General features: G+C 39.6%; 1 protein-coding gene across 1 annotated transcript in view; it reads right to left on the bottom strand.

The window, feature by feature from the left end:
* Positions 1-20981, bottom strand: part of LOC104955441 (ephrin type-A receptor 7-like) — a 337623-nt gene that overhangs the window by 9569 nt on the left and 307073 nt on the right. The window lies entirely within an intron of this gene.

Here is a 20981-nt window from a genome sequence, read left to right as displayed (position 1 = left end):
GTTTTTTCCCTCTTTTATTTGAATGAATTTGATCTTCTCTCTTTGAGAATATGAGCCGATGTTTGGTCAGTTTTGTTGCAGGATGATGTAACTGGTATTTAAAAACACATGTGTAAAGAGGTATTTCAATGCAGCTTTAATGTATACACATTCCAATACCAGCTTTCAAGAGAACACAGTTGTAACCTAGTATGCATTCCAGGTATGGGTATCTTGATTACAGTATGGTGTCCATGTTCTCCTGTTTTAATTGTTCCCGCCTCGTGTGCTCATAATTACTTCCAGTACTGAAATGGATTCCCTTGACACTAACAAAGCAAAAGGCTTAAGGTCTCAGAAGAATTGTAACCACTGTCATATTTTCTCTTACCAATGTGTAGTGTCCCAAATGCACTATTTTAAAATATATACTATAATATATAATATTTAAATTATTGTATGATCCTATGTTTACGTACACTGTTTCATGTGTTTATTATAATGTTTAATGTGCAACAACCTGACGGGTAACTGCTTATGATAAGTTACCATTAGTTACCGCTCTACAGGCAACCTTCGATTCTGAAACATGCACATGTATAATGTGTTTGGATGATCTGATATGAAAACTTGCCTTTGCTGGATGTCTTCAAGTTATTAAAAAGGGTTCAACTAAGGTGTCTGTTGTCAAAATCGTTATGCTTGACCAAGTCTCATGGTAAACACGGTACTTTTCTCTTAAACCTTTTACTACAGTATACTAACAAAGGAGATTTACAATGGATAAAAGTAAGGACTTTACACTACACAAAGATGTGATGAGAGTTTGAAAATAATTTTTATTTTTTTGGTGGGAATGCTGATACAGCATTCCAACTATCTTTTCTTCGACGCATTGAAATTCTTTATTATCCGGCCGGGTTATTTTTTGCACCTCTTCTTTCTCCCCATTCCCATCGCAGAAAACTCCGTTCAAACATCAAAACGTATCAGCTTCCGTCGGGAATCGATTGGCTATTACTTTTCTCATTCATAACTTTATAATTCCAGAGAATCGACCCATAATTCATCACATTGTTCAACATGGAAGTGAATGTAAAAACTCCTCAGACTGAACAATCTCTTCAACTTCAACTGCCCAACTGCTCCTTCATACTTTCACTCAGAATCATTACAACTTTAAAAATGTTTACACATCTTTCTGACATATTCGTGTTAAACAAACTTTTAAAATCTGATTCTCACTTTTAGATATTTTAAACATTGTTCAGACCTTGGTAAAGAGGCGTTCTTCAGATTTTAGAGTGGCGGATAGTCCAACAGCAAGAGTGGAGGACAGATTTAATTTTGCCTTCATATTTCTTTTAACATGCCATAATTCCCAAACCCTACATTCCTGAGACATAATCTTTTCATGAGAAACATAGGGAAAACCTTCTCGTTAGCTTAAAAAAAAAAAAAAATTAAGCCAAAAATAATTAAACAAAAATGCCTCTTTGAGGGCAATGAAGTGACAAAAACTTTCAACATGTTCTCCATTAAACCCCATTGTAAGTTCAGCCTCATCTTTCCCCACCACAGCAGCCGCACACCTTTAGTTAATCTGCCAAAAAGGCCACATTATTAACCTGAAAGTACACAAAAAGTACACTTCAGATGCTCAAGTTTCTTGACATGCTTCGCGGTTTGCAATGTCACCGATATCTGTTACGGTTCTTCAACAAAACATTCACATGTAAGAGGTTTATCTCTAATTCAGAACAATGAAAATGCTCTCCTCTCACTGATTACTGCACATCACCATGGAAACCTTTGATCTCTGGACACGTCGTTAGCTCAAATATAACCACCTGTGTCATGGAACATGATGATGTCATAACTCCAACTGACATGCTCAAAGCACCAGGCTTCAGATAATCTTCGTCAATTATGGGATGTCATCATATGCCGTTTCCATGGAAACTCTCCCTCGCCATAAAACAAGATGTCGCTGTAACTCCAATGGACATGGTCCGATCGTTCCCCAAACTTCACTTGTATATCACCAGTCCATGCCTCAACAGCTCTACGCCAAATCTGAGATCTCACCATAGGTTGTTGCCATGGAAACGCATCCCTCGCCATAAAACACGATGTTGTCGTGATACCTATGCAAATGGTCTAAAACAGCAGCAGACTTCAGATAATGGTGAATGGTCCGGCCTTCAACAGCTCTATGTCAATTATGGGGTGTCATCATATGCCGTTTCCATGGAAACGCATCCTTCGCCATGAAACACGATGTCGCTGTAACTCCAATGGACACGGTCCGATCGTCCCCAAACTTCGCTTGTATATCACCGGTCCATGCCTCAACAGCTCTACGCCAAATCTGTGATCTCACCATAGGCTGTTTCCAGGGAGGGAAACGCATTCCTCACCAAAAAATACGATGTTGTCGTAACTGATATGAAAATGGTCAAAACACCACCAGACTTCAGATGACAGTTAATGGTCCAGCCCTCAACATGTCTATGTGCCATTAGTGAGTTTTCCTCAAAAAGTGCTCAAACTTTACATGTGCTAACAGTCCAGCCATGAAGACATCTACGTGACGGTTTTGAAATATCTTCAAATGCCGTTGCCATGGCAACACAATGCTTGCTCTGAAATATGGCTTTCTCATAACTTCAGTGAAAATGCTCCATACGGCCCTAAACTTCACAGGTTTGGTAACGATGCAACCATCAAAACATCTAAGCGTATTATTGGGTGTCATCAAATACTGTTGCCATGGCGACAGATAATTTGTCATCAAGTTAGTTCAATAGTTTGCAGTTCAAATACTCTAATGCTTTTCCAAATGTTTTTACTTTCTTTTCTTCTCTTATCACACATTCAAGCCCCCAGTGTTCATGTATCATTTCAATCTAAATTCTTCACTTTCTTCTTACACATTACATTTCAGAATAGCAATTCAGTGTCAGCTTTTCAGCATAAAGCATACCCACTCACAATTTCTTCAGGAATTGCATTCTCTAGTTTATGATGATGTTGTTAAACATTCCTCTATTAGGGAGGCATGTGAAAAAGTTGTCTTCACAAATTCATGTGCATCACATTAATAATATGTTCCTGCCAAAAGAGTCATCAGCATTTTAATAGTCCTGTGTTTATGCATCATTACAACCATAAAAAAGGCTACAAATATATCCCAGACTGACTTCTCAGGTCTAGCCGAATGGAATGATTATATACTAAGAGGTGAAGTAGCTGAACACACCATTGTGATGAATTTGAGGGAAGGGACTTGCTGTTTATGGGAATTGAACAAAACCATGTTGAACTTCAATAAATACAATTTTTCTCTGTTTATTTCTTATTTCTATTAGTTTAACAATGTTGTGCTTGTAAGAGTATACATGCTCGCTGGCCTGAGCTTATACGCCACTTTTGTGTGACCATATTCCAGCTGACATGCCATTCAGGAGCCTGGTCACTAGTGCCAGGGTTTCAAAATGACAACATTTATTTGTCTGTGTTTTGACATGCTCAGAGGAAACTGGGGCTGACAGCCGGAGGAGGTAGGAAGAGGGGAGCCACAACAAGTTCCCCCCCCCGCACGACACAAAATGTCATCCTTCCCCTGGCTGCGGCGCGCGCCCAGCCATCCTGCTGAAAAGAGCAGACATTTAAAACTTTGTGACATGTGTCACAGGCACTGCCATTGAGCCAGTGCCACTGACAGAGCTCGAATTGACAGGCCCCGAGCCACCGGAGCTGGCTGGGGGACACACCAAGTTTGGTGTGTGTCACTTCCTATCCTCGTCAGGGACGTATCCTAAGCTGCCATACCAACACAAACTGCATTATGGGATGGGTGGAGAGCGCCAGAGTAGGTTGACATATGCTTGACGTGCGCCTTTGTTCTTGTACGGGAATGAACACGAGGTCTGGCATCATGGACAGTAGATTAATTAAGGTGTGAGCCGCGGCTTTCTACCTGTAGGCGATGCCCTCCATGACCCCTACCTCTGTCGCTGCTGCTGCTCCTTGGGAACTTCCTGGCTGAACAAATGGCACGCCACTTTATCAGAGCAGATCAGTGACATTCTATAGTAGCTGCAGGCTGCTCTGCCACATGTGTGCACTCGAAAGGCAGGCATGTCTGTATATTTCCTGTGTATATCCATACTTGAGTGAGCAACTGCTGGATGCCTGTGTAATATCTGTATTGAATTTCAAATACTTTTAATGTATTTTTTATTATGTGCCATTGAAAACATAACACCAAAAACTAAACATTTGAAACTTGCATTTTGTAAAAGTCTATATTGAAGTTTGATTTAATCCTATATATAAAATAATGTTTGGAGTATCCAGTGCATTCACATTTGTGAGAAATATGTTGGATGTGCTTTTAAGCAGCAGTGACTCTGGTATAACTCATGACACTGGTATGCACTCATCTTTGATATTGTTTACAGTTGTCATTCAGTAGTTTTAGGAGGTGTGTGGCGCAGTGGGTTGTGCCTAGGTGTTCGGGTCAGTGGGTCTCAGGTTCAAACCCCACTGCAGTCAGCATTTCGTTGTGTCCCTGGGTAAGATACTTCACCCCAAATTGCTCCTGTGGGGATTGTCCACAGTATTGAGTATGTAAGTCGCTTTTGATAAAAGCGTCTAACAAGTAACATGTAATGTAATGTTTTACCAGCAGGTAAAATGATTGCTAAACATGAAGGTTAACTGAGTTAATACTGTAGATTATATCCTGCAAAAAAGACATTCAAATTGAATATTGTTGAGCGTTGTGTGATTTAGAAATATAAATTATCTGTATAATTTTGGTAAGTGTATGTGATCCATAAAATGTTGATGCAATGTTGAAGATTATTTGTTAATAAATGTTTTATTTAGTCAATTATTTTAGTCTTTATCAAATGTAAGACCCTTATAGGAACGGTTTGTTCAGAACTTAGTTCAGAACTAACTTTTTTTATAAGGGATCAAAAAAGAGCACATAAGAGCGGGAAACGCATCAAATTGGTGTGTGTGCATGTGTGTTTGTTTGTTTGACCGGGAACCCCATGGGTGTTACAAAGTTGACTAAACAACCCAAAATTCAATGAATGTGGTGATCAGCACTTTCATATGTTCAAATATCTACTGTGGAAGATATCATTGAGCCTCGATGCAATCAAATGTAAAACACACAAAAATAATGAGTGATGAAAGTAGTAAATCGGTCAGATTTGACCGGAACACAACAGGAGGGTTAATGAACACGGTTATACCACAATGCATTGCATATGAATTGTTTGTATATAGTGCATATTGTATTTTTTTAAATTACATTGCAAAACAATATTTTCCAGATTTTTGGTATGTTAAAATGTATCTAGATACTGTATAATCTCTGAGCTCTATATTGCATTGGTGGCACAGCTCATTCACCTCCCCAAAAGGCACAGTAGTGCATGACTCACTGTCAAAGGGACTGAGGACCAATCACCCTGTCACTACATATCATCCCATAGCCTGATGACGGATTGGCATGAGCTAATGCAAATTTACAAGGAGAAAAAAGGGACTTGTCTTCATGAGTGACAACTGGCCATTGATAGCAGAACAGAAAACAGGATGGGGTGAGATTTAGATTTAACTGTCCCCATGGCTTTAGAAAGCTCTTTTCCCCTCACACCCTGCCCCCCCGTCTGACATACAAACTCTTTCCCTCCTGCACCTGAAGTCATTTGGCAGCACACTGCTGTCTCACTTGATCCAGAGAAGCCGAAGGGGTGGGGGGGGGAAAGTGGCCCTTATTTCCGGGCCCGGTCTTAGATGAGTAACATTTGTCATTCAGGGTTGTGCTGTAGTAATTAGCTTGTCAGTGGGCACTAGGCTGAGTTGGCTCTTTCTGCTAAGAAAGATGGACAGACTGACACAGGAGCTGACAGCCAGTCGATAATGTGGCAATTAATGTCATAAATAATTCCACTGCCAATTATATCAAAATGGACTCTTTCACAGGGCCTGCTACTCCCTTATCATTTCCTCTGATAAGGGGAACAACCGTCTTCATCCCCCCTATAATTATGGGGCTTTTTATATGGAAATACCAAATGGCCTTACTCTCGCCACATGTTTATTGCACAGGGGTGAAAAGTAGACAGAGGGAGACATGGACAATAAATGTAACATGCTAATGAATCCGTGTTTTGTGCCCTTTACCTCGGGTATTTCTACGGGTCATATAACAGGACCTTGAGGCTTTCTAAATGAAATTGGCATGTGCAAAAGAAAGAAGACAGCACATGATTTGAAAATACAGACAATTATGTGAGAGAGATCAATTGAAGCTGATATTCTAAAGGTTGCAAAAGCTTAACCAACAGTGGGAATATTGATCCTGACGCCCCATCATTCGGTGGGAAAAATGATATCCAATCTCTGTCTACAAGATGCAGGTCAATCAATCGCAACAGAATGGGCTGTGAGCAGGAATCAAAAAGGGCTCACTGAATAGTAAATGTGCTGTATATTGAAAGGAAATAAAAAGGGAAAAGTGGGAATTTGCTTTGAAATGCTTATTATCCGCCGCCTCGGCCTGTATCCATGGGGCCATTTGTCTCGACAAGTGACTCAGTCACTGTGAATGGTCCCCCATCAGCCTGACACTAAACTCTTCCTGTGAAATGTATGAGCAAATAAAGTGAGCTCAGCACATGTAAAGCCCTCCTAATGCATTGTAAAACAGCCTTAAACACATCAGATGTATCTTCGAGATGGGAAGGTCGCTCTGATGGTAATATATGGCCTGCGCTGAGAAGTCTCAAGGTCGTGTCAGATTCGCCTACATAATGCATGATTTCCCGTTACTCTTACAGACTCCAATCATGCCGTGCAAGCCTTGAGATGAAAATGTTACTAAGTAAATCAGCCACCTTGCTGGCATTTCTATTACCCCTCTGTGTGTGCTGACAGAGAAGATGAATAACGCTAAATAATAACACGTGGTAACAAATCATATTTACTACTCAGAGAGAGAAGCTGCAGCGGATGTAAAACCGTTAGCTGGGTTTTGTTATTCTTTCATCTTGCCTGTATGGATTGTACTTCTCTTTTTTTGTTGTGTCTGTGCGTGTGTGTAAATGTGTTCTTTGTACTTTATGGAGATGAGTGTGTCACTCCTCCACTTGTCACTGTCCTCTTGTTAGATTGTGTGCGTAATTATTGTGTCATTTATTGCATGAGAATTGCTTGCTTTGAATAAAGCCGTTAAATGACCCTGTTAGCATAATTAATTTAACCATCCTGAGGGGCTGAAAAGTCGCAGTCTCATGAATATTAATTATTGTCAGTGTCAGTGCTAAATATTGTACAACAACAATGCAACATGTTTTTGTTTTGTTTCTGTTTTGAAGTGAAACATTGTTTGATGCAATTTTTGAGTGAAATGTTGACTCTTTGTTCCAAAATGTTCTTTTAACAATAGCATAAGAAACATGTGAAATACAATACTTTCAAATTGTTGCATGTTACGAGATGAATATTAAAAGAGATTTTTTTTTGACATCACTAAAACAACAGCTATATTTTTGTTGGCAGACAACATACAGTAATTATACAGAATGGTATGGCAAAGGACATGCAATCTTGGCATTTTAATGTTCGCACCCTAAGGCCCTACAGCTAATACTTAACATGACACAAATCATCAGCCACTGATTTTACACGCTTGACTTGAACAATCAAACATTTGAAAGAAAATTCCCGGAAATATTGGCATTTACTTATGATTTTCTACCAGGTCCTGAGGGTGAAGATGTTTATTTGATGTGTGTGTTGTGTGTGTGTGTTTATCCGATACATGGACATGAACAAGAATCTGAAAAAGCCCTCTAGAGAGTCGGGTGATTTTCTGGGCAATCCTGTATGACTCCATTGAGGCACAAGAGAATACTTGAACAAACAGTGTACTGTACATTTAGCTAAGTGATGTGTACCTATTGATGATATCACACTCTCTCGTGTAGCTGGCTGCTGCAGTATGTGTGACTGCCGTTCTAGATCACCATGGGAAGCCTAAAGCATGCAGGATATTACGCTTTGAAACAAATATCTCTCATGAATGTCTTTGAACTGTAAACAATGTACATGCATTTCATATGAATACACACTTTATGGGCCCCACAGCAGTTTGACCCGGGGAGGAGTGTGTTTTGTTGCGTATGAGACTCGGTGGTATTTCCTGAGGCTCTTAAATCCTATCTGGGGGGGGGGGTCCTCCGGAGGGCAGCCACTCAAACTGCTCGACTTGGCCTTGGACGATGACAGTGACATACCGAGGCAGTCCATTTTTGAATCACAGCTCTGACTAATTGTGAGGAAAAGGTGAGGGAGATTTGTTCTGGGGCCATTTTTAAGGACATGGAGATCCTGCCCACCTCCCCGGGGTATGGCTTAGCACAAATGAAATCCTTAGATCATGAATACTCTTAAGGTGAGCAGCTATTTACTGCAACCAATCTTGCTTTTATGGGAGCAATATTGGCGGTCAGTGGTAGGGAGCTCATGTTTTAAGTATGTTTTCCCTCTCTGTGGATAGCATGCATTTAAAGGAAGCTTATTGGCTTTCATTTGTCTTCTGTAGTGTAGCAACTTGGCTATTTGCAATGTGTGAAATGTATGTAATGCACATAAATATAATTGGGAAAAAGCTTGTTTCAAAACCTAATACAAATAGTAAAAATCAAAGTCTAGTGCCATATAGCTTGACATTATTTGAAGCTTCCAAAGAAAAAGAAAAGGCGCAAAATCAATATTGCATTACATTTATAGATTTGTTAAATACAGTTTCAAGAATTAAAAAATGAAAATCACTCTTTTGATATTACAAACAGGATTAACCGGTAGCAGCTTTCTAACTGCTTGCAACAACATGCTAAAAAGACATGTACAAAATAGCTTATACTGTACAGTATATGCTGAAGTTTAGCATCTATAATATTTACATTGTTCAGCGTCATAGTTTAACATTTGGTGACTAGCACCAACACAAAGAAACAACTTAAGTCCAATTAGAACGATATTAGTTTTGAAGGTATTTGTGGTCATAAAGCAAAATATTATTCAAACCTCATGATATACATGGTCTATTTCCACAATGATAATGTCTGTACAAAATTGCTTGGCATGAGTTATTTTACATTGGATCTAAACCAGAATTGTGCTCGAAGTTGTTTGAAAGTAGAGTTCTCACAACAAACTATACAAATCATTCATCATTTTAAATATGCATATGTTGATTCAATGCCAACAGCACAAAATATTGAGTTTCTCACTAGAGTTAGTTTGGATGTCCCTGAGCTAAAGGTGTATTGGTTGTTGTGCTTCTTCCTCTCAATGTGTGGGTAAAATTCAGCCGTGAACCTTCGCATTTGGGTATTAGCAATGTTTTCTTTTTCTCTCTCAGACAGGCTGATAGGCCTAACCTTGTCTGTCTCTCCAAACATATTGATTAGCCTGTGAGAAGAGAGAGGGTATACTTGAAGCAATACACTTCCCATTGTTTGACAAAAGTTTTTTGAAGCATTAATTGCATCTGAAGATGGCAGAGTAAAATTATCTGGCTTTGAACAAATAGTAAAAATGGTTGGGAATATCAGAAAGATGATTTGCAACATGGCAACCCAAGCTGCCTGATATGATAACACAATTTTGATTCCGTGTTAAAGCGCCAGGTACAATGACAGCTTGATAGTGTTTGTGTGTCAGATAGAAAATCCAACATCAGTGACGGGCTGAGACGAAGATTAGCCAACTTTTCCAGAAAAAAACAAATTTCAAATGGCAGTGTCAGGCAGAAAAAAAGAGAAACGCCAACCTCTGTGCCTTTGTTGTTCTCCTTTAATTCTGTTAATCACCCCCAGGTAAAGATTAGCTGCTCTTGCCAATTTAATTCAGCCTCAAATGATGCTGCTACAAGGTCACTTTTTCTTTTCTTCCTCTCTTCCTCTGTGTCTTTATCCTCCCCCTCCTTGCCCAACCCCCCCTCCCATCCCATCTCCCTCTCCTCCATTTCTCTTTCCTTGAGCAGGATTGAGTTGTCATGTAGTTCTAATAGGCAGCACAGGGAATCATTAGTCCACCTCGGCTCCCTGACTGATGGGTATTTCACTCCAATCATCTGAGTACCGTGCGTGTGTTTGTGTAGGTGTGTGTATGTGTGTACGTACGTACGAGCGTGATGTACTCCCGCTATTTCCACACACACACACACACACACATAGACGCACGCATCCTCCACCACACACGTTCCCCCCCCAACCACCACAGCATTATTTGCGCGCCTACTGCTATTGACGGACTGTCAGAGCTGAGGGGAGATGTCTTAATCAACTTGGACACACTGGGCATTGATTTGACAAGCTGCTGTAATGACCTTCTTGTTTGCGTAAAGGATCACTGTTTATCTGGGCCACAACTGATGCGCTGAGCATGCCTCATTGTCATGGAAACTATTATCACGGCTGAATAGGGAAGGGGCTCACTCTGCGGATCGCTTTGTTTCTCTCTCTATCACAAGCACACTGTCTCTAATGCACACATGTGGCCACACATATTGATACAGTATGTTTGGTACGTGAAATTTCCATGTGTGTGCTTGTGCTTGAATGTAAGATATAACACCCCCAGTCTAAATCATCAGGGGTCAAAGGGAACGGCTATAATTGGTGTCAACATCTTTTTACATCAATGTTATGGAAATCATTACAGACTGATGGATTGACTGAGACCGTTTCATTTACCTGCCTCCAAGCTCTTTGGGAAAATTATTTTAAACGTTGTAGCTCATTGATTTACTAAGTGACCCATAATGACATCTAAAATGGATAGTTTATTCTCACAGGGAATTTAAAAAGACACATAAAAAAAAAAAATGATAATGTTTTTCTAAGCATTACATTTTGTATCGCTCTCCTCCTTGATCTGATGTCAGGCCTTACAGTATATTAGAGGCTACATGACATAGATTTGTTTTCTTATGAATTATGACCTTCTATCAGCCAGTACCTGTTTAAAGATAAAGAGAAAGATTGCCTTTGTCTGTGTTCATGCTCTAACTCATGGACGGCGTTGTGCTCCATCACCTGGTTCATGGCCACAGGCACACCCTGCTGCCTGACGAAGAAGACACTCTGCTGAGTCGATTTGCAGGGATCTCAGGTTCAGGGTGCTGTCAGCTTCTGTCAGGGCAATCAGCAACACTCAGCCTCCCCTGAATAGCCCGCACAGCAGACGGTAAATATTATTGGCATTCTGACACCCTCTCGCTGCGACCAAGTGTGTAAAATTGTTAATAAGGAGCATGATGGGGCCTCTGCATGCTGTCGTGAGAATGGAAAAGCTTGCTCTTGTTGGCAATTATCCAAATAACAGGATGAGGACAGGTGATTTAAGTCCTTAGCAGAGTGGTGGAGAGGTTTGTTTTGGCAGGCAGGAAGTGAGGAAAAGTCACAGAGGTCACATGGTAAACATTGTCCTTGTGTTATATCCATCAATATAACTCCTTGTAAAATGTACCCCTTGTATGCACTGTTTGGAAAAATTGCTGAAGACACTGTCCAGAGACGAGGTACTTCAACACTTGAGGGCTATTCTACATTATATATGATAGTCATCTTAACAGTACTAAAGCAAGTAAAGGTCGTTGGTGTGTCAGTGTTAAGTATGGCAGAGAATGAGCTGCTTGTTTACTGAATTCCACTGTTATTAGTTATTTCTATGCGTCCCCCTGAAAGTCTCAATGTGACACTGCGATAAGGCAAACAGTATTCCTTCCCCTTGCATATAGCACGTTAGTCATTACTTTTAAAGGCATAGTATCTCCAAGTCGCAGAAGGACACGTTGATAGCAGAATAAAGTACACAATCGTAAACGTTCATGCCAGTGTTTCTCACTGTATGATTACATTTTTATGGTTCATATTCTGATATGGCTTGTTTTTGCTGCCAGTGTCAAAGCAATGAGACAGGCCCAGAGGTGGCATTTCTCCTTTGCTTTATGGGGGGAGAGATGCTGAGAGGAGAGTCCTGCTCGGTTTTGTTCGGTAAACACACTGCCAAGTTAAATGGCTGATCAATCAATTTCAGTGGGATCGATCTGCATCAGTTCTGCCTGCATGCACACACCCGGAGCCACTTTATTGTAAATCAATCATTTTGAAAACAACTCACAGAGGGGCCCGTCCTCACTAACAAGCCATCAATTCCAGCTGCCTGTGTAGCACCCTTATCAGGCCACAAATCAAACGCCACACAAACATCTGCTCCATTTCCATCGCTTTCCCCCTCTGCCTCGCTCTGTCTTTTACCCCCGCTCTGTCCCCGCCGCTTGTCGTGTTTTGATGGTGTGTCTAGCGGGGAGAAGAGAGGAGATGCTGCGAATCTTCACCACACCACTTAAGATAACCCAAGGGTAATAGTGTTTGCACATTTGAGAGAGCAATGAGGACAAATGCCAGGGTGGGTCATACATTCCCCTTCTGACCGGCTGTTTGACATTGGAGTGTGAAATTGCACACTTCAGCTGAGGAGGAGGAGGAGGAGGAGGAGTGGGCAGGGCCCAGAGACTCATGAGATGTCCACTGATTTCTATAGCTATGAGAGAGGAGTGGGTCAGTGTCTGAGAAGTCATCCTGCCTCATCATAACACCTCAGAATTGGTGCTGCTTATGATGTTTGAAGGATTCTCCAGAGATATATCTCTTGACACCAAAAACAGTGTTTAGAGCAGTGTATCTAGAAGCCGATTATTTCAGTTATTGCAGTACATAAAGGTTAAATATATTTGGGTCTGTTTATTGGCATGCTTACGGCAGTTCAGGCCATTGGAGATGTTAAAGCTCCAACATGCAAAAGATTACTTTCTTAATATAACATTTGCCCATGGGATAACTGGATCTGTTATCCACATTAGGTTGCCAAGCATCTCGATTTTATGGCGAAACATTCACATATCCCTGACACGACGGCAAAGAGAGATACCTGATATGATGTCCTTCGCTCATCCACTGTCATCGTCTCCATGGAGATATACGAGCCAATGCGATTCCAATGCTATTCCTACCCATCACTGTGGATCCCTGTTGATTGACAGTCTGACAGGTGAAAGTGATGGAGCAGCTAATAGCATGTCAGTTAACGTAAATCAAGACTAATGCCAGCCTCAAAGGATAAGCGGATTGGCGGTGTGACTTGGACCTTGGGGTCACCGACCCTTCCGCAGGGTGGGGATTGGTAAAATACAATAAACATTTATCTCAGGGTCCCCATGGTGATAGTCAAGGTCAGGCACTGGGTCTCCTGCAATTTCACAGTAGCTGTCTATTGTATATACACCTTAAAGTGGAGAAGTGACATGCATACCACTGATCCTTCTCATGCTTTTTGATGTGGTTGTACAGCATATACATTTTTTTTAATGAATTGATAGCTATTATCCATTTTAAATTGAAGTTCTCAGATCTGAGGCGTATAGGCCTCACCAACATCATCTTTTTTAAATGAGCCATGAGGCCCTTTATGAACATTTTTCAGCCAGTAATGTAGTAAGTAATCATTTTTAGTACGTTTTTGTTTTTATTTTTTATATCGAGTGATTCACGTATGTTTGTGCTCTTCCAACTGGTTTAAAGAGGGCAGGGCTCTGTAAGCAAAAAGTGATGTCATAAACATCGGGATGAAGATATATTTATAAATGGGATGACTTGTTGTGCCTGTATCTTAATCATTATAAAGCGTATCACATATAATAGTTTTTAATTACATTTTTTTAAACATAATATACTAGACATTCTTTATAAAAATATTTTTTACATACTCTATGAGCTTTTTGGACATACTATACTATGCATTTTTTCATAAAACTTTGACATCCTATACTTTATTACATTTTTGGAGACATACATTTCATTGAGTATTTTTATTAATTTCTATACTATGACTTTATTCATGCCTTTTTCACAACAAAATATCATATTACTTTTTTCTTTCATTTATTTTTTACAAACTATACAATGACATTTTTTCATTACGTTTTTTTATATACTATATACTATGACTTTTTCATGGAATTTTTAAGATGGACAATAATATGACTATTATTACTATTGTATGACATTTCATATGACTTTTCTATGGACAAATATGTTATGATGAGATTATTAATAAAACGTTATGGTATAAAATACTATTCCTTTTTTTAAATATGTAGTAAAATGACCTACGTTGTTATCCTAAATACATGTATTATAGATGTTCTTACTCTGAGGATTGGAACGTTACTGAGGGAGCACAATAACAGAAGAAAACATTTCTTTGTGATTGAAATAAAACAAACAGGAGAGTTTCCAGGTTTAGAACACAAATACATCCATTTTAATTTGAGAAAATACAAAAAGAAACCATGTACAATCTATGTACAAACTTTTTGTACAAGACAGTATATTTATCAGCAGATGATATTTGACGGAGTCAGGTAGATCAACTCAGCACCATCAAATAATCCTTGTATCCGTCATATTCAGAACACATCCAAACTAATTAGACTGCTATGTCAAACTCCTATTTGCTGCGATGATGATCTGTGTATTTACGCAAAAGCAATGTCCTGAATTCTTTTCCTGAACTGATAGGCAACCAAAAAAATAAACAAAAATTGCAACTTTTCTTTAAAAAAAACCAACAAAAAAATTGCTGAATGCAATTTTAATGTATTGTTAAGACTTGAGACCCACGTCCCATCCCAATAAGTAGTATATGTTCTATTATATCTAGTACAATTCCCAGCAAATAAGTTATTATATCCATCCTTTACAGCAAAAAATAGATTAACAAAAATAATGCAACATACTGTAACAGTAACGTATGACGCATCATAGTCTTTGATTTGTTCAGTGGACACAACACATGTGATGTTACAGGCATGTGCCCCTATGTGCATCTTTCAGTCATCCATATCTAACTACACTACATAACACAACCTGATAACCCAGCACACAGTGGAGACAATGTGTGTGGTTTGACAACTGGGGCTGCTATCTGTGGGCCCCAGCTGCCTCTCAGGCTTCCTGAATGCCACTTTTCGCTATAGTGGGTCTTTATATGGGCCCTCCTCTTGACCTTTTGCGCTGCCTGGCACTATACTGGCATGGAGGCATTGATGGCTTGGATGTTCTCCATGCCAGTATAAGAGACCGTTCTCACAGTGGAAAACACTTGGACTCAGCTCCCTCAGAGTGAGCTTTTGTCCCTGAATGACTGAAGGATGCTTGCTAAACTAAACTCTTCATGGCACTTCAAAAAACACTCTAAAAAACTTTAGAGGTATACAATGCAAAAACCTAAAACATCTAATAGAGACATATGACAAGGTTTAGGAAGGAGAGACATCTCAGTCCAGTGTTATGAATAATGCCAGTCTGAATGAGTCGCACGGTGATGGTTCAGATAGAAAAAGCACAGTAATCAAGTGTTATGAAAACAAATGGTGCATTACTTTGTGAGTTTCTTGTTAATGCCAGTTTGCAGCATGTACCGTTTTATTTCTGAACAATGCTATGTTTAAGTAACTCATAAAATACTCTGTAAACAAAAAAGAAGCAGTTGTGACAGATGACATGCTGAAAAAATGGAATGTAAACCCTGTAAAAATTCAAAGTAATAAAAACAGGAAAATTAAGGGATGCTCTCTCTTTTAAAAACCTTTGCTGAATTGGTGCTACCTTACGTCTTAGTGATGGCTGATTAATCAGATCAAATTTCTATGTTTCCTACTAGAGTACTTTCCCAGAAAAATCCAGGATCTTTCATTTTCAAAATAAACATTTTGTCTTTTTTTGTTAACATAACAATCAGTTTGTCGATTCTATGTATAAGTCATTGCCATTATCAAATGTTAATAGTTCCTTACTGTTCAGGCTAGCAATTATGCCATTAAGAACCCAATTAAACATACATTTTACTCACATATATTTTGAAAAGAAATCTATATGCTACAAAGTGTGACAACGATGTAATCACAGTTCAAAAGTTCACTTTAGGACGATGTGTATGAGGCTTCAGTATAGTTGGACCACACCCAAAAGACAGATATTGAAGCTCAGATCATTTTGTTTGAAAAATAAATGTGGTTTATATAATGGGTGAATTCAATTTACACAAACATATTAAGCACAATATTATGTTCTTTTTCCAAATGTTTTTTAGATTTACTTTAACTTTACAGCATCTAGAGGAGAATCACCGCATTAAACAGACAGCTTCTCACTGTCATATTTAAAATGATATTATGTGGAAAACACAGGCACACTGTGCTTTAGTGCACACACTCTTCCTCATCACGAGGGACCTAATTTAGGTCAAACAATGAAGGTCATTCAGTTCTGGCCTGCGCACAGAGGGAGCGACTCTATTATCTTCCTCTTATTATTACCACTCTGATCTGCTCTTCAGCTAACTACAACATTTACCCCCTAACACATCATTACTGTTCACCTCTCTTTCTTTCTGCGTGTTCACAGCAAGGGATGCCTAGTATCAGACACATTATTTTGTAGATACCACTCATCTGTTGCGACTAAAAGAGGTTCCAGGTGAGACTTAATCTATGTCTGCAAGGACTCAACAGAGCTGAGCTGCCAGGCTGAAGATGGTGGTTTCACAATGCAAGCTAGTCTAAGCTTTATTGGCTCCAGAGTGATGCAGTTTGTTATCGAGGGGCAGGACGAAAAATAAACATTTTGTTTTAGTATGATGTGAAAAAATGTTGATATAGTCAAACACAATATTCTTTGATATGTAATTGTAATAAAGATATTATTTGAGTCTTTTTTTCTCTCCCATAGTACTCTTACATGTTTATTCTATAGAAAAATAAGTATAAATCGATTATGTTTATGGATACAAAATAATTATGTTTAAATGTATAAGTCCACCTACATATTTGCATGATATTTATGTATCAGGAGTACAAGGCTCAAGCCTCCATCCTCCATCTCTATCACATCTGGGTTTGGATCCGTATGGCCGAAACAAGTGCAAAATACACGCTCGTGTTGTCACAGGCTAGCATAAAGAACACTGGTTCCTCGTCAGTATCCTTATTGGCAGTCTGTGGTATTGTTGCATTTCACCCCAACTATTTTTGAGCATTTCCCCATGTTAGAGGAACGGACATAGCAGCTTAACTCCTGAGAGTTTTGAGGCGTGTGACATCTGGATTGGCTACAGAGAACATCCAAGCTCTTTACTGCCTCTGTGCCAACCCTGTGCCAGGCAGCATTGATCAAAGGAGGACCCATTGATGCCCACTTTATGCGACATGTGGCATTTCCTTCCTCAGACATTGACTTTTTGTAACAGACATAACATTCAGAAAAATACACCACTCTTCTTTGTGATCCCAAATTGCCGCAGTTTTCACGGCAAAGCGTTAACGGTGGGCACGCAGCTGCTGTCCGCATTAGCTCAAGGATAGTTGGGGAATTTGGTTTGTTTTTGATGCAACAATATCATTTTAGTTGTAGATCCAAACCCATCTGACTCATCTACTGTTTGTTTTTCTACCATGACTTTCATTTTAGAGCAAAGATCCCACATGCTGCTCCTCTAAAAGGTGCACCAACACATACAAAGCGATGGAACAGATGATCACGACGAGTGGCTGTGATGCACACGCGCAGACACACACACACACACGCACACACACACACACACACACACACACACCACCCTCACACACAGCGTGCATATAATGTAAATGCTCCTGAACGCATGAAGCTAAGGGTAGGTTGTTTCAAATCCTTCCCATGTTTTCAGGTTGATCAACTGCACTGTATCCGTTATAGAGGGGGCTCAGGCACATATCATGCGATAGGAGCTTAAAACAGAGTCACAGGCTTCATGATCGGACATATCAGCAGAAGACATTTAGGTACAGGGTTCTCCTTAGTCGGCACACACCAACACCGCACTTCGAGTTTTCAGACTACTGTTTTGCAAGATGATTTTCTTCTGCAGGACTGGAATGCTCTCACTTAACATGACAAGTCAACGGTGAAGTAGCAAACCTTAAGCAATGACATGATGTATAACAACCTAAGAAGATTAGTATGCCTTCAAAGCCAAGCAGCCCTCCTCCCTCTTCTTTCCTTCCGTCATCTCCTCAGCGACATTTTATTGAGGGGGAATCTGGTGGTTCCAGTTGTTCCGACAAAAGAAACTTGTTCAGTTTTAGTGCAAATAGAACAGAAGCAGACAGGAGATATGAAGTCGGTGAACCCAGCTGGATAGACGTAATGCATCTGGGCGGATCTTTGGGAGATGATATGATCAGTTTATCGCCGCAACCCTCATCCTCCAAGAACCAGTCACCTTAGCAATGGAGTCTGGTCACACGAAGAGGTGAACTATTGCAAAGAATTACAGGAAGTACTCTCTTTTTTTTGTCAACTCTTAAAATAATTCCAAAAAGTGCTAGGGGGAAGGGGCTGTACAATCCTTATTTGATTGTCATTATGTACATCACTATGGATACATTAATAAATAAAACAAAGTCCAAGATCATGGAAGTAACATTAAAAGGTATACACATAGGAGGTCCCTTTCCACTTTGGGTTTCTGTCCAACCCCTGATTTTAACAATGAGTGAAGAGAAATGTGTCAGTCTTCAACATCCCTGTCACCATCATCATCATCATCATCACCATCAATCCTCCATGGGTGATCTTCTATCTCCTTTGAAAGAGCGTACAGATGTCTGGTGGGTCAGCAAGAAAACCCTGTGTTCAGCATTCATCTTCAACTTCTCTGATCGGTGGAATCAGACTACTAGTGGATTTGTATTGGTTGACTTGGTTGGCCATGTGAGTGCTCATGGGCTTGATCTGAATGTTCCGTGGGTATGCATTTTCTGGTTCATCTGTAAACCATTTCTTTTCTGGAGGCGAGGGAGGAAGAAGAAAAGACAGAGTTAGTTTGAAAAGTAAGGAACTTTGGATGACTTAGAAAAACCATACTGCCTCAGTTTAAGTGGTACATTTGCATGGCATTCTTTGTGATTAGCATCAAACTGTGAGGTCCAGGTTTAGTCGGTTTTCTGGAGCACTGAGCCATTTTGACATTTATGGTGGGATTGTGTAATCAAATACAGATGTGTAAATTGATTGATAGATTCATTTCTGAAGTATTCCATTTTAAATAACTTCATCATATGGGTATTTTTTTTAGATCTATTATTATTGGGTCATGTCTCCCACATAACAAAAGACTCACTTCCTCTTCCATTCTAGCAAAGCAGACACTCAAATGTGTACAGGTTTTGAGATTTCTGATGCCATCTCAATACAATTTAGGATCATTTAATTTAGATTGTGTTGCTCATAGCAACAGTGTCTCCCGTTTTCAATGGAACTGCTTTGTATTCTTTAGCTCTTAAGCTGGTTCAATGGATTATCCAAACTAGTTTCTCATCGAGGTGTCAAGTGACATTACATTTGACTATTAAGTCAATGCAAAGATGCAAGAGCAGGGCAGAAACAGATGTGAGTTTGCATTGGGATGCGCAAAATCCCCATCATTTAAAAAAAAGAAGCTTATCTTGAGGCTTTCTGACTCCATTTGGCGCATGTATACAGACAAAGGAAAAGACAGGAGGAGAATTTTCTGAAGGGCTTGAGTTTCTGTTGAGTTCTGAAACAAGGATGTTGCTAGCTAACTACAGCTAACATCTTTAAAGTCTGCGAATAACCTTTTAGTTTTTGTCTTGTTTTTAAAATGTGTGCAATCACTGGATTTTATTTGACTTAATTTGAAGGGAGACCATGTTGCTGGGAAGTATTGTTATTGTAGATATTTTACGAGTAATTTCCCATACTTTGAGCACCACAATCAATATTCAATGTTGTGGAGGTGGAGGCAGAAATCTAGTATTTGAATAGCTACTTATCACACATAGTGTTATACACAAAAAATATGTTTTTTTGGAGCTGGCCCTTTTAGCTGCCTTACACATGATACTATATCTTAAATGTGTACACTCATGCTTAAAGTTAAATATGGTATGGAAGAACTTTGGAATATTTGAATATGTAATTTCCATGTCATGTTTAAAGTGGACCTATCATGCTATATTTGAATAATATAGTGTAGGACCATACCTATATAAGGCATATTTATACTTTTTATTTTTCAAAATACCAAACAGATCATGCATTTTAGCCATTCCTCATTTCACTCAATTCAACACTGTCTTTGCATGGGCTGATTCTGTGAGAACAGGACCATCTACAGGCCTGGCATATGTACTACAGCGTCTCCAGCGCTTTCGAACGGCAATGTCCGTGGCTGTCTCCTCCTGATTGGTGGAGTTGGCCCAATAGCCGTAGCGCCACTTCTGTGACGTCACAGAAGTGTTCAAATCTGGATCAGTCGGAATCAGATCCGTTGCAGCCCCTTTTTAAGAGATTTGGGTATGGAGGAAAATAGAGAGGGTTGTGTTTCCTGACACTTGGTGAGTTCCCTGGAACACCGGGGACACATATTCATGATACCTTCTTCACCCACGCTTACTACTTAGTGTGATGAATACGCGATGAAATGCCTAAGAGAGAACCTTTTACTATAGAGCCTGAAATTTCCTCATCGCCAACGTGCTAAATTTTTTTCTGAGAAAACACTAAGGAACTGCCATTACGTTAGTGCGTATAACCACCCCAACCAACAAACAAAATTAGTCTAAGAGTTTTTTTTCGTGTTATTTACTAAAACCACATCGCACCCTTTCGTTGTGTTGTAAAAAAACCTTTGGTCAACTGATAACCATTTATCCGTTCCAACAAACTACTTTCTACTTTCGGCACGTGATTTTAACCGGTTGTTTGTCGGTCGTTAGTTCTGTTACCGGTGTTTCCGTGACGCAAATTTCCCCGATAGTACGGTTTTCGGGTGAAAAACACTGC

The sequence above is a fragment of the Notothenia coriiceps genome, unplaced genomic scaffold (genome assembly GCF_000735185.1).
Source record: "Notothenia coriiceps isolate Sejong01 unplaced genomic scaffold, NC01 NC01_scaffold00024667, whole genome shotgun sequence".
Classification (NCBI taxonomy): Eukaryota; Metazoa; Chordata; class Actinopteri; order Perciformes; family Nototheniidae; genus Notothenia; species Notothenia coriiceps.
This window is presented reverse-complemented; position numbering and strand designations above follow the sequence as displayed.